The sequence below is a fragment of the Ornithorhynchus anatinus genome, chromosome 3 (assembly GCF_004115215.2).
Source record: "Ornithorhynchus anatinus isolate Pmale09 chromosome 3, mOrnAna1.pri.v4, whole genome shotgun sequence".
In the NCBI taxonomy this organism is placed as follows: Eukaryota; Metazoa; Chordata; class Mammalia; order Monotremata; family Ornithorhynchidae; genus Ornithorhynchus; species Ornithorhynchus anatinus.
This window is the reverse complement of record NC_041730.1, coordinates 111,566,578-111,578,790: the sequence shown is the minus strand read 5'-3', so window position 1 is coordinate 111,578,790 and position 12,213 is coordinate 111,566,578. Positions and strand designations below refer to the sequence as shown.

The 12,213-nt window shown below is 44.9% G+C and overlaps 1 protein-coding gene across 1 annotated transcript in view; it reads left to right on the top strand.

Annotated features, from left to right (window-relative positions):
* HTR7 (5-hydroxytryptamine receptor 7) overlaps positions 1-12,213 on the top strand; it is a 73,714-nt gene that overhangs the window by 20,828 nt on the left and 40,673 nt on the right. The window lies entirely within an intron of this gene.

Here is a 12,213-nt window from a genome sequence, read left to right as displayed (position 1 = left end):
GACATTCGCAGCCGCAGCTGGGCAGGCAGAGGAAGAGGAGACTTCCTTCTCCCCAGCTGCTGCCATGCTGCAGTCTCTCTCAACTAGTTCACCTGCAAGGCTGGAGGTTTGCTCGCCTCTCCTCAGTGACTGAGGGCATGGTTTCCCATTCTTCCTCTCTCCCTCTTTTTGCCAGCTGGCTGGCTTAATTGAGTCATGGGGCAGCGGCAGAAGCTGGGAAGAGGGCCGACCAGGACGAGAGAAACAGGAGAAAGGTTTTTGGAGCGGATGCTAGTGTAGCGAGTGGGATTATAACCAGCCACAGGATTCGTTCCTTATCTAATTTACTGGATTCAAATTTGGCTGAAATCAGACCCGTCGTTGTTGTTGTCTTATGCTGTCGAGTTGTGTCCGACCCATAGCGACGACATAGACACATCTCTCCCAGAACGCCCCACTTCCATCTGCGATCGTTCTGGTAGCGAAGCCACAGAGTTTCCTTGGTCAAAATACAGAAGTGGTTTACCACTGCCCGCTTACGTGCAGTAAACAAGTCTGTGCCCACGACTCTCTCCCATGCTGCTGCTGCCCAGCACGGTTGAGTTTTGACTTGTAGCAGATTGCCTTGCACTCGCTAGTCACTGCCCAAGCGAGGAATGGAATGGATCTGCCTCTGCTTGACCCTCCCATAGTCGTGACTGGTAGAGTACTGGAAACTCTCCAGGTGAGACCCTGAGAGGGGTCAGACCCATCCTAAGTAGTCTGATATGACGATGATGGTATTTGTTAAGCGCTTACTATATTCCAAGCACTGTTCTACGCGCTGGGATAGATACAAGGTAATCAGATTGCCCCATGTGGGGCTCACAGTCTTAATCCCCATTTTACGGATGAGGTAACTGAGGCACCGAGAAGTTAAGCGACTTGCCCAAAGTCGCACAGCAAAACTACACATTTCCCCAAGGTGAAAAAGTCCTCCCTTAGTACAGCTGCCTTTTTATTATCATTTATATTCATTCCATCAGTGTGATTCTAAATTAAATCAGATCTTATGGTTTTTGAACCTTCCTATGCCACAGTTAAGAGAAATATTGGAAGCGATTTCACCCGAGAAATAAATTGGAAGAACAAGCCAAATGGAAATGAAAATGGAACATCTGTCTGTGTGTGGATAAAGACTCTTGGCAAAATGGGTCTGAGTTTGGCCTTGATAAGGCAGACTTGTTCAAGAAGATGACCACATATGTTTGATTATTTTAAGGGGGGCAAACCTTCAAAAAACGGCTCTGTTAAAAATTGAATGAAATATCTTAAATTTGGAAGCTGGGCAATAAAAGAATATTCTTGGAAAAAAGAGAAATGGAAAGACAAAGAAGAGACATAAGGGCAAAGGAGAAAACAGCATGAGGCATTGGAAACATTAACTGCAACAAAATAATAATAATAATAATGGTATTTGCTAAGTGCTTACTCTGTGCCAAGCACTGAATTAAGTGCTGGAGTAAATACAAGATGATGAGGTCCCACAAGGGGCTCACAGTCTAAGTAGGAGCGAGAACAGGTATTGGAGAAGCAGCTTGGCCTAGTTGAAACAGCCCGGGCCTGGGAGTCAGAAGACCTGGGGTCCCAGACTGAGCTCCTCTTCCCCCTCTACTCCCTCTGCCATCCCCCCTTTACCTCTCCGCAGCTAAAGCCTCATTTTCCCCTTTTCCCTCTGCTCCTCCACCTCTCCCTTCCCATCCCCACAGCACTGTACCCGTCCGCTCAACTGTATATATTTTCGTTACCCTATTTATTTTGTTAATGAATTGTACATCGCCTTGATTCTATTTAGTTGCCATTGTTTTTACGAGATGTTCTTCCCCTTGACGCTGTTTAGTGCCATTGTTCTTGTCTGTCCGTCTCCCCCGATTAGACTGTAAGCCCGTCAAACGGCAGGGACCGTCTCTATCTGTTGCCGACTTGTTCATCCCAAGCGCTTAGTACAGTGCTCTGCACATAGTAAGCGCTCAATAAATACTATTGAATGAATGAATGAATTCTGGCTCTGCCTAAATGCTTGCTGTTTGACCTTGGGCAAGTGTCACTTAAGTTCTCCATACCTCAGTTCTCCTGTTCTCCCTCCTACTTAGTCTGTGAGCCCCATGCGGGTCAGGGACTGTGTCCAATCTAATTCACTCCTATCAACCCCAGCGCTTAGAACAGTGTTTGTCACATAATAAAACCTAACAAATACTATTTTTTAAAATTCCCCATTTTTCAGAGGAGAGAAGTGAGGTACAGGGAAGTTAAATGACCTGCCCCAAATCACATAGCAGACAAGTGGCAGAGCTGGGATTAGCACCCAGGTCCCTCTGACTCCCAGGCCCGGGCTCATTCCACCAGGCTACATTGCTTCACAATCAACACAACTAAGGACAAGGTTTTTTGTGTATCCACTGGGGCTGGTACTGTGGGTCCACATTGGCCTTTTCAGCCTCACACAGATTCATAGCTAAACTTTACCTGTCCTCTTTGACTATGAAGGTCAACTGTAGATATGTATTTATCTATAAAATGCAAATAAATACAGTCTTTGAAAATATGTACAGCTTTTTTTTAACAAAGCCCTCAGGGTGGCAGAGGCAAGTGGTAGTGGCAAGAGCATGGGCTTGGGAGTTAGAGATCGTGGGCTCTAATCCCGGCTCCCCCACTGATCAGCTTTGTGACTTTGGGCAAGTAACAACTTCTCGGTGCCTCAGTTACCTCAAATGGGGATTAAGACTGTGAGCCCATGTGGGACAACCTGATGACCTTTTATCTACCCCAGTGCTTAGAACAGTGCTTGGCACGTAGTAAGCGCTTAACAAATACCATCATTATTATTTTTATTATCCCAAATTTATTTCCCATGGAAGAGTTGAGAAAAATTAAGCCCCAAAATGGGAATTGCAAAAATATAGGCGATAGAATCAGGATTTAACTTGCTCCTCTTAAATCCAGATATGAGAGTTCCGATCCAAGAAGGGAAAAGTATATTGGTTTTTCTGGAAACTTCAAATCTCAATACAGACGCTTACCACGTAAGCTCACTGTGGGCATAAAGCTTGTCTACCAACTCTGTTATTCTGTACTCTCCCAAGTGCTTAGTACAGTGCTCTGCACACGGTAAAAAATACCATTGATAGATTGAGATTTCCATTTGTGTGTGTGTGTGTGTGTGTGTATCTCGTTGCAGTGCTTTTCTAATTTGGCTTTAATTTTTCTACGTGCAAAGTCTGGGCTTCAGTCCCGCTGTACTCCTGCAGTGACTTTTTTTGTTTCTAATGGGGAATATGTGAATCTATTTGAAGAGACCTATTGAGAGATCAGGGCAACAGGAAATGAAAAACTCAAGAAAACGTCCCACTTTTCAGGGTGTATTCAAGGTGACTACGAGCACCAGAGTTGCTGAACAGGACTATAGCAAAGAGTGTCTGGTTATAGGTAATTGAAAAGCTGCAGGGGGTTTTTGATAGCTCCTTGGATCTAGATGATGCAGCGGGTGTGAATGCCCTTGGTCTCTAGAATGATTTCCCAGAAGATAATCAGGCGCTCCCCCTTTCCTTGATACAGCTAAAAGAAATGCAGGCTTTGTGAAATAGAACACCAGCCCCTAAAAAGATGAAGGAGTATTCACAGCCTGTGTGAGTGTGTGTGCGTTTCTGAACTCAGCGAAAAATGGAATCACTACATACAGAGTGATACATCAGGAGTTTTAAAAATATAGTGGGAATTAATCAACTGTACGATTTGCCCACCCTAAATAATGGGGAATGTTGAAGGTTAAATTGATTTAGCTGAATTTAAAATGTTTCCTATAATTGCATGTAACATAGTTATGGATGGAACAGAGTTGAATCCAGAAGTTCAAGGCTTAATCTGATGAAAGTATAGGAGAGAAATCCCGTTTTCAGAAATATTAGATTTTAAATGGAAGTCAATGCATGAGTCACCTGACATCCGTAGCTCCCATTTCTTAGCTGGAGAGTGTTAATATTTATTGCAGTGCTAATGCAGAACACTGATTTTTGGAGAGTACTTTGGTCTGGAGTAAATCATTAGTCATTTAGAAACAGAAATTGCTCTGGGCAGAGAGACATTTTCAGAAGGCTGAAGAGAAGGGGAGAAAGAACAAAAATGTAATTAGTTGTAAAACTGCGATAACAGGACCAATGTTCATTCATTCAATCAATCGTTTTAATTGAGCACTTACTGTGTGCACAGCACTGTACTAAGCGCTTGGGATAGTACATTACAACAGTCAACAGACACATTCCCTGCCCACAGCTATCTTACGGCCAGCGTATATGTTGGACAAGGAGGCGGTGGGAAACCCATCTATACTCACCCTGTAGAGTTTGGGATTTGAGAGCCGATGATCAAAATGGCAGAGTGGTGGGTTCGTCCCTGATACAATGGAGTCCTTTCTTAGCGAGTGTTCTTTGCGAACCTGGATCTCTCGCTGAGTTCTTGTCGAGCTCGATGGTGGGGCTCTGGACACCTCATCCTCTTCCCTCCCCCTCTCCATCCTCTTCTTCCTCTTTAATGTGAAATCAGCTGGATTCCCCTGTTCTGTGGCTTACCTTGCTCCTCTTCTGTAAATCTCTTTGGTCCAGGGACTTCTGACTAACCAGTATTCTCTCTGTGTTTTTCTCTGTTATGGTATTTATACTGCGTGCCGGGCACTGTACTGTGTGCTGTGGTAGATACAAGTTAATCAGGTTGGACAGAGTCTGTGTCCCATATAGGGCTCACAGTCATGATCCCCATTTCACAGATGAAGAAACTGAGGCACAGAGAAGTTAAGTGATTTGCCCAAGGTCACCCAGCAGAAAAGTGGCAGAGCCGACATTAGAACCCAGGTCCTCTGACCCTCAGGGCCCATGCTCTTTCCACTAGGTCACGCTGGAAATTTCATGTCACACTGTTTTGCCTTCCTCTTCCCCCTCTATAATAATGATGATGATGATAATGATGATGGTATCATTAAGCATTTTCTTTGTGGCAAGCCGTCTACAAAGTATTGGAGTAGATACAACATAATCCCATTGGATACAGTCCCTATCGCACAGCAGGCTCACAGTCTAAGTAGGAGGGAGTGCAGGCATTGAATCCCCATTTTATAGATGAGGATACTGAGGCTTAGATAAATTAAGCAAGTTGCCCGAGGTCTCCCAGCTGCCAAATGGCAGAACGGGATTAGAACCCAGGTCCTCTGACTTGTACCTTTGCTCTTTCCACTAGGCCATGCTACAGTTCTGTACACAACTGGCACTGAGAAGTTCTCACTTGGGTATGGAAGGGACACATTTCACATTTCCTCTTCCATGCCTAACTGTCAAACCTTATCTTAGGGGAAGTTAGGATCTGAATTTGAATTTGGATTAGAATTTAATATATAACATGTAGGTATATTTTGTTTATTTAGTTGTCTAGCTCTCTTTATATGACTGTCTGTCTCCATGGAGTTGCCAAAGGTTGTAAACTCCTAGAGGAGGGGGACCAATCTGTTTAATTTGTTTCCTCCATGCACCTAGGTGCTGAATAAGTGCATTTTAATGATGATGATGATAATTCAGGTGTGTAGTAGTAATGAAAATGATGATATTTGTTAGCCCCTTCCTATGCGCCAAGAACTATACTAAGTGCTGGAGTAGATACAAGATATTCAGATTGGGATTGGACACAGTGCCTGTCCCACATTGGGTTCACAGTTTAACAGAGGGTGTAAGATTTAATCCCCATTTTACAGACAAGAAAACTGAGGTACAGAATCAATCAATCAGTCAATCAAAATATCAGACAAGGGATGGAGCTGGGATTAGAACCCAGGTCCTCAGACTCCCAGGTCCATGCTCTTTCCAAGAGGCCACACTGCTTCCATGCTAAATCAACCAGAAACACCTTACCATCGGCTTTAAAACACTCAATCAGCTCGCCCCTTCCTACCTTATCTCTTCAATTTCCTACTATAACCCAGTCCTCAGGTTTTGTTCCTCTAACACCAGCCTAGTCATTGAACCTTGATCTTATCCATTTATTACTGTTGTGGTATTTGTTCATTCATTTCAATTGTATTTATTAAGCGCTTACTGTGTGCAGAGCACTGTACTAAGGGCTTGGGAAAGTACAATACAACAATAAGCAGACACATTCCCTGCCCACAATGTGCTCAGGGTCTAAAATGGGGAGGCAGACATCAATATAAACAAATAAATTACAGAGATGTACAAAAGCACTAAGCGCTCACAATATGTAAAGCACTGTTCTAAGCTCTGGAACAGATGCAAGTTTATCAGTTTGGACACAGTTCCTGTCCCGCAAGGGGTTCACACCCTAAGTAGGAGGGACAACAGGATATTGTATCCCCGTTTCACTGATGAAGAAAGTCACACAGCTGACAGGTGGCAAATCCAGGATTAGAACCCAGGTCCTTTAATTCTCAGGCCTGTGTCTTTTCCACTAGGCCTTGTTACCTCCATCTCGCCAATGACCTCTTGGCCACATCCTCCCTCGGGCCTGGAACTCCCTCCTTCTTCATATCCGTTAGACCATCACTCTCCCCACCTTCAAAGCCGTATTAAAATCACATCTCCTCCAAGAGGCCTTCCCTGACTCAGCCCTCATTGCCACTATTCCCTATCCCTTCTGCGTCGCCTAGGCATTTGGATCGGTACTTTTTATTCACCTCACCCTCAGCTCCACAGCACTTATATATGTATTCATAATGTACTTCAACGTCTATCTCCCCCTCTTGACTCTAAGCTTCTAGTGGGTAGTAAACAGATCTACTCACTCTGTTGTGTTGTACTCTCCCAAGCACTTAGTACAGTGCTCTGCACTCGCTAAGTGCTCAATAATACCACTGATTAATTGCCATAATAGTTTTCAGCCAATGCAGTCTTGAATGGGGCTGGCAGGTAGGTTAAATGTGAAGCATCTACTCTCCTGAGTTTTAGGATGCTCCAGTTATTAGATGATTAACAGTTTCCTGAGTTGGTTTGGGACTAGTTACGCTTAGTTACATGGGAAGCAGCATGGTGTAATGGATAGAGCATGGGCCTAGGAATCAGAAGGTTATGGGTTCTAATGTGGCTCCACCACTTGTCTGCTGTGTGGCCTTGGGCAAGTAACTTCACTTCTCTGAGCCTCAGTTACTTCATCTGTAAAATGGGGATTAAGACTGTGTGCCCTATGTGGGACGGGGACTGTGTCCAACCTGATTTGCTTGTATCCACCCCAGTGCTTAGTACAGTGCCTGGTACATAGTTATCACTTAACAAAGGCCTTTATTATTGTTATTATCACTAATACTTACATCCCCGGTAGTGACTGGAAGTACCTTAATTTCTTCTCCCTCAACATTCTTCTTGCCCCTCTGTGCTCCATCAAGCCTGCTCTTTCCAGGCTCTTTGTAAAGTCCAAAAGATTATTCTCCATCCGATGCTCCTTAATTTTTCTGCTACTTTTGAAAATACTACTACTAATAATAATGACGGTATTTGCTAAGGGCTTACTATGTGCAAAGCACTGTCCTAAGCGCTGGGAAGATAAAAGGTGATCAGGTTGTCCCACGTGGGGCTCACAGTCTTAATCCCCATTTTACAGATCAGGTAACTGAGGCACAGAGAAGTTAAGTGACTTGCTCAAAGTCACACAGCTGACAAGTGGCGGAGCCGGGATTAGAAGCCATAACCTCTGACTACCAAGCCCGGGCTCTTTCCACTGAGCCTCACTGCTTCTCGATAATGATAATAATAACAACAATAATAACAGTAGTGTTATTTGTTCAGTGCTTACTGTGTGTCAAGTACGGTTCTAAATACTGGGGAAGGTAAAAGATCATCAGGTTACGCACAGTCCTTATGCTACACAGTGTTCACAGTCTAAGTAGGAGGGAGAACCAGTAGTGAATCCCCACTTTACAGATGAGGTAACTGAGGCACAGGGAAGTGAAGTGACTTGTCTAAGGTCATTCATTCATTCAATCAGATCTACTGAGTGCTTACTGTATGCAGAGCACTGTACTAAGAGCTTGGGAGAGTACAATATAGCAATAAACAGACACATTCCCCATCCAGAGTGAGTTTACAGTCTAGAGGGGGAGACAGACATTGAAATAGATAAACTACAGATATGCACACAAGTGCCGTAGGGTCGGGAGGGAAGATGAACAAAGGAGTCAAGTCAAGGAGGTGTAGAAGGGAGTGGGAAAAGAGGAAAGGAGGGCTTAGTCAGGGAAGGCCCACAGGCAGGCATGAGGCAGAGCCGGGATTGAAACCCAGGACCTCTGACTCCCAGGTCCATGCTCTTTCCACTAGACCGCTCTGCTTCTAACACCATAGACCAAGCCCTCTGCCTCAAAAAACTATCCAGACTTGGTTTGCCAATACTGAAATCTCCTGGTTCTCCTCCTGCTTCTCTGACTGCTCCTTCTCCATTTTGTTCCCTGACTTTTCTGCTATCTCTCATCCTGCTACTGGGAATCAATCAATCAATTGTATTTATTGAGCATATACACAGTGTGCAGAGCACTGTACTAAGCTCTTGGGAAAGTTCAGTACAACAGGCACATTACCTGCCCACAACTCTAGAGGATGGCCCCAAGGTTCTGTTCTGGGCCCTCTATTCTCTCTCGCTCTCAGGGGAACTCATCTGCTCATATGACTTTAGATATCCCGTCTATATGGGTGGCTCCCAAATCTATCTCTCTCTAGCCACGACCTCTCATCGACCTGCAATCATGCATCTCCTCGAGCTACCAGGGTATCTCCACTTGGATATCCTGCTGGCTGCCAACCTCTGGCCCACCCCCTGCCTCTGGCCTGGAACACCCTCTCTCTTCATAGCCGACAGATGATCACACTCCTCACCTTCAGAGCCTACTGAAGACCTCCAAGTCCTTCCCCGACTAAGCCCTCATTTTCTCTTCTCCCACTCCTTTCTGTGTCTCCCTTGCACTAGGGTTTGTGCTCTATATTCACCCCTCCCTCAGCTCCACAACATTTATATACATATCCATCATTTATTTATATTATCATCTGTCTCCCTTTCTAGACTGCAAGCTCCCTGTGGACAGGGAACGTGTCTATTAACTCAGTTATATTGTTATATTGAACTCTCCCAAGTGCTTAGTAGAGTTCTCTGCACATTGTAAGCTCTCAATAAATACAGTTGATCAATTGATTATGGGCACCTGAAACTCAACATGTCTCATAATAATAATAATAATGGTGGTATTTGTTAAGTGGTTATTATGCGCCAGACACTGTACTGAGAGCTGGTGTGGATACCAGCAAATCGGGTTGGACACGGTCCCTGTCCCACATGGGGCTCAGTCTCTATCCCCATTTTACAGATGAGGGATCTGAGGCACAGAGAAGTGGAATGACTTGCTCGAGATCATTCAGCAGACAAGTAACTGAGGCCGGATTAGAGCCCATGACCTTCTGACTCCGAGGCCTTACTTTATCCAGTACACCATGCTGCTTCTCAGTGTGCAACATGTCTACAAACCTAGCTCCTCACCTTGCTCCCTACACCCATTCCCCACCCTGACTTTCCTATCTCAATTGAAAAAACCACCTTCCTCACCATCCCAAAAGACCACAACCTAGGTGCTCTTCTCGATCCTTTGCTATCATTTAACTCTCACATCCAGTTCCCTGACAAAGCCCACCAGTTTTTGCTGCAAAATACTTCCCGGGTCTGTCCCTACTTCTTCACCTAAAGGGCTACCACTCTGATACAAGCTCTAGTTTGGCCACGGCTGGATTGTTGCTTTAGCCTCTTAGCTGGCCTCCCAGACTCCAGGCTCTCCCCATTTCATTCTCTAATGCTGCTTCATGGATCATCTTCCCAAAGCACAGCTCTACGTCATTCCTCTCCTCAGAACCTGCCCCACTCCCTCCCTGCATTTCTTCGTGTCAAACAAAAATTCCTCACCATCGGCTTCAAGGCTTTCCTCCAGCTGAGCCCCTCTTACCAATCTGCTCTTTTCTCCTGCTATTCTCCAACTTGCTGGCTTCACTCCTCCCAAGCCAACCTTCTAGCTATTCATCGCTCTCAATCAATAATTATATTTATTGAGTGCTTACTGTGGGCAGTACACTGTATTAAGTGCTTATGAGAATACAACAGAGTTGGTAGATATGTTTCCCGCCCACAAGTAACAGTCTAGAGGGGGAGACAGAAATTAAAATAAACTACATAAGTAATAATGTTGGTATTTGTTAAGCGCTTACTATATGCAGAGCACTGTTCTAAGCCCTGGGGTAGATACAGGGTAATCAGGTTGTCCCACGTGAGGCTCACAGTCTTAATCCCCATTTTACAGATGAGGTAACTGAGGCACAGAGAAGTTAAGTGACTTGCCCACAGTGACACAGCTGACAAGGGGCAGAGCCGGGATTTGAACCCATGACCTCTAACTCCCAAGCCCGTGCTCTTTCCACTGAGCCACATCAAGTGGTTAAAGAGTACAGATCCAAGTGCAGAAGCAACACAGAAGGGCAAGAGAGTGGTGAGAAAAAGGGTTTAGTCAGGGAAGGCCTTTTGGAGGCGGTGTGAGAAGGACTTTGAAGGTGAGGAGAGTGGTGGTCTGTAAGATATGGAGAGAAAGGGAGTTCCTGGCCAGAATGCATTGCGTATGCTTGCAATTTGACTGTCCTGCTTCTATTCCCTTGCTCACACTGTTACCCTGTCTTGGAACGCCCTCCCCACATCAGGCAGACCCCTTCACTCCACCAAGATTATTTTTTCCTGGGAGCGAGGAGACCTGGGTTCTAATTTCGACTCTGCCTCTTGCCTACTTTATGACTTTGCCTAAGTCTCTAAACTTCTCTGTGCCTCTGTTTCCCCACCAGTAAACATCTGTTCTCCCTCTCCCTTAGACTGTGAGCCCCATGTGGGGAAGGAACTGTGGCCAAGCGCTTAGCAAATAATAATAATAATAAGTGGTTATTATGGGTTAAGCACTGTTCTAAGCACTGGGGTAGATATAAGCAAATCAGGTTGGACACAGCCCCCGTCCCACATGGGGCTCACAGTCTTAATCCACAATTTACAGTCGAGATAACTGAGGCACAGAGAAGTGAGGTGACTTCCCCAAGGTCACACAGCAGACAAGTGGGGAACTTGGGATTAGAACCCAGATCGTTCTGACTCCCAGGCCCATGCTCTAGCCACTGGGCCATGCTGCTTCTCATAATAACAAATAGCAAAAGTATTAGTTTATTAGTATCTTGAATTTACGCCATCATTTACTACAGTTCTTGGCACTTAGTAAGCACTTAACAAAGACCAAAATAATTATCATCATAATTACTACTACTTATATTGTACACTCCCAAGTATGTAGTACAGTGCTCTGCACACAGTAAGTGCTCAATAAATATGGTTGATTGGTAGGAAAGTTGTGCTTTGTTCAGGACTTTTGACTTTATATGTCTTTTTAGGCATTAAGGTCTCCTATCATCCACCCCTGCTGTTGTCTGTATCAAATAGCTCTCATTCATTTGATCATATTTATTGAGCTCTTCCTGTGGACAGAGCACTGTACTAAATGCTTAGGAAAGTGAAATACAAACTCTTGGCATCAGGACCTCCCTGATTTCAAATGCTTTTCATGTTTGGTTAGCTACCGAACTACAGAATCGTGGAAACAGTGGGAATGGTGGAATGTAAATTATCTCTGCTGCAGGTCCGCAGTCAGTGAGAAGTTTAGTATGAAAAAAGCGGGAGGATGAAGGAGCCATGGTCCTGACACTTCAGGACTGAGAGGTTAGTACGGTGCCTGGCACTTAGTAAGTGCTTAACAAATACCATTTAAAAAAAAAAAAAACTTCTGCAGAGGAATTGATTATCATGCTAGTGGCTTCCCCTCTCTGGTCCAGACCCACGTTGTTTTGGCTGGAGCATGGAGTGCAGCAAGCAGGTAGCTGGGGAGAAGCACATTGTGAAGTAATATTGTTGGTATTTGTTAAGCGCTTACTATGTGCAGAGCACTGTTCTAAGCGCTGGGGTAGATACGGGGTAATCAGGTTGTCCCACGTGAGGCTCACAGTTAATCCCCATTTTACAGATGAGGGAACTGAGGCACAGAGAAGTTAAGTGACTTGCCCACAGTCACACAGCTGACAAGTGGCAGAGCCGGGATTCGAAGCCAGGTCCTCTGACTCCGAAGCCCGTGCTCTTTCCACTGAGCCACACGTT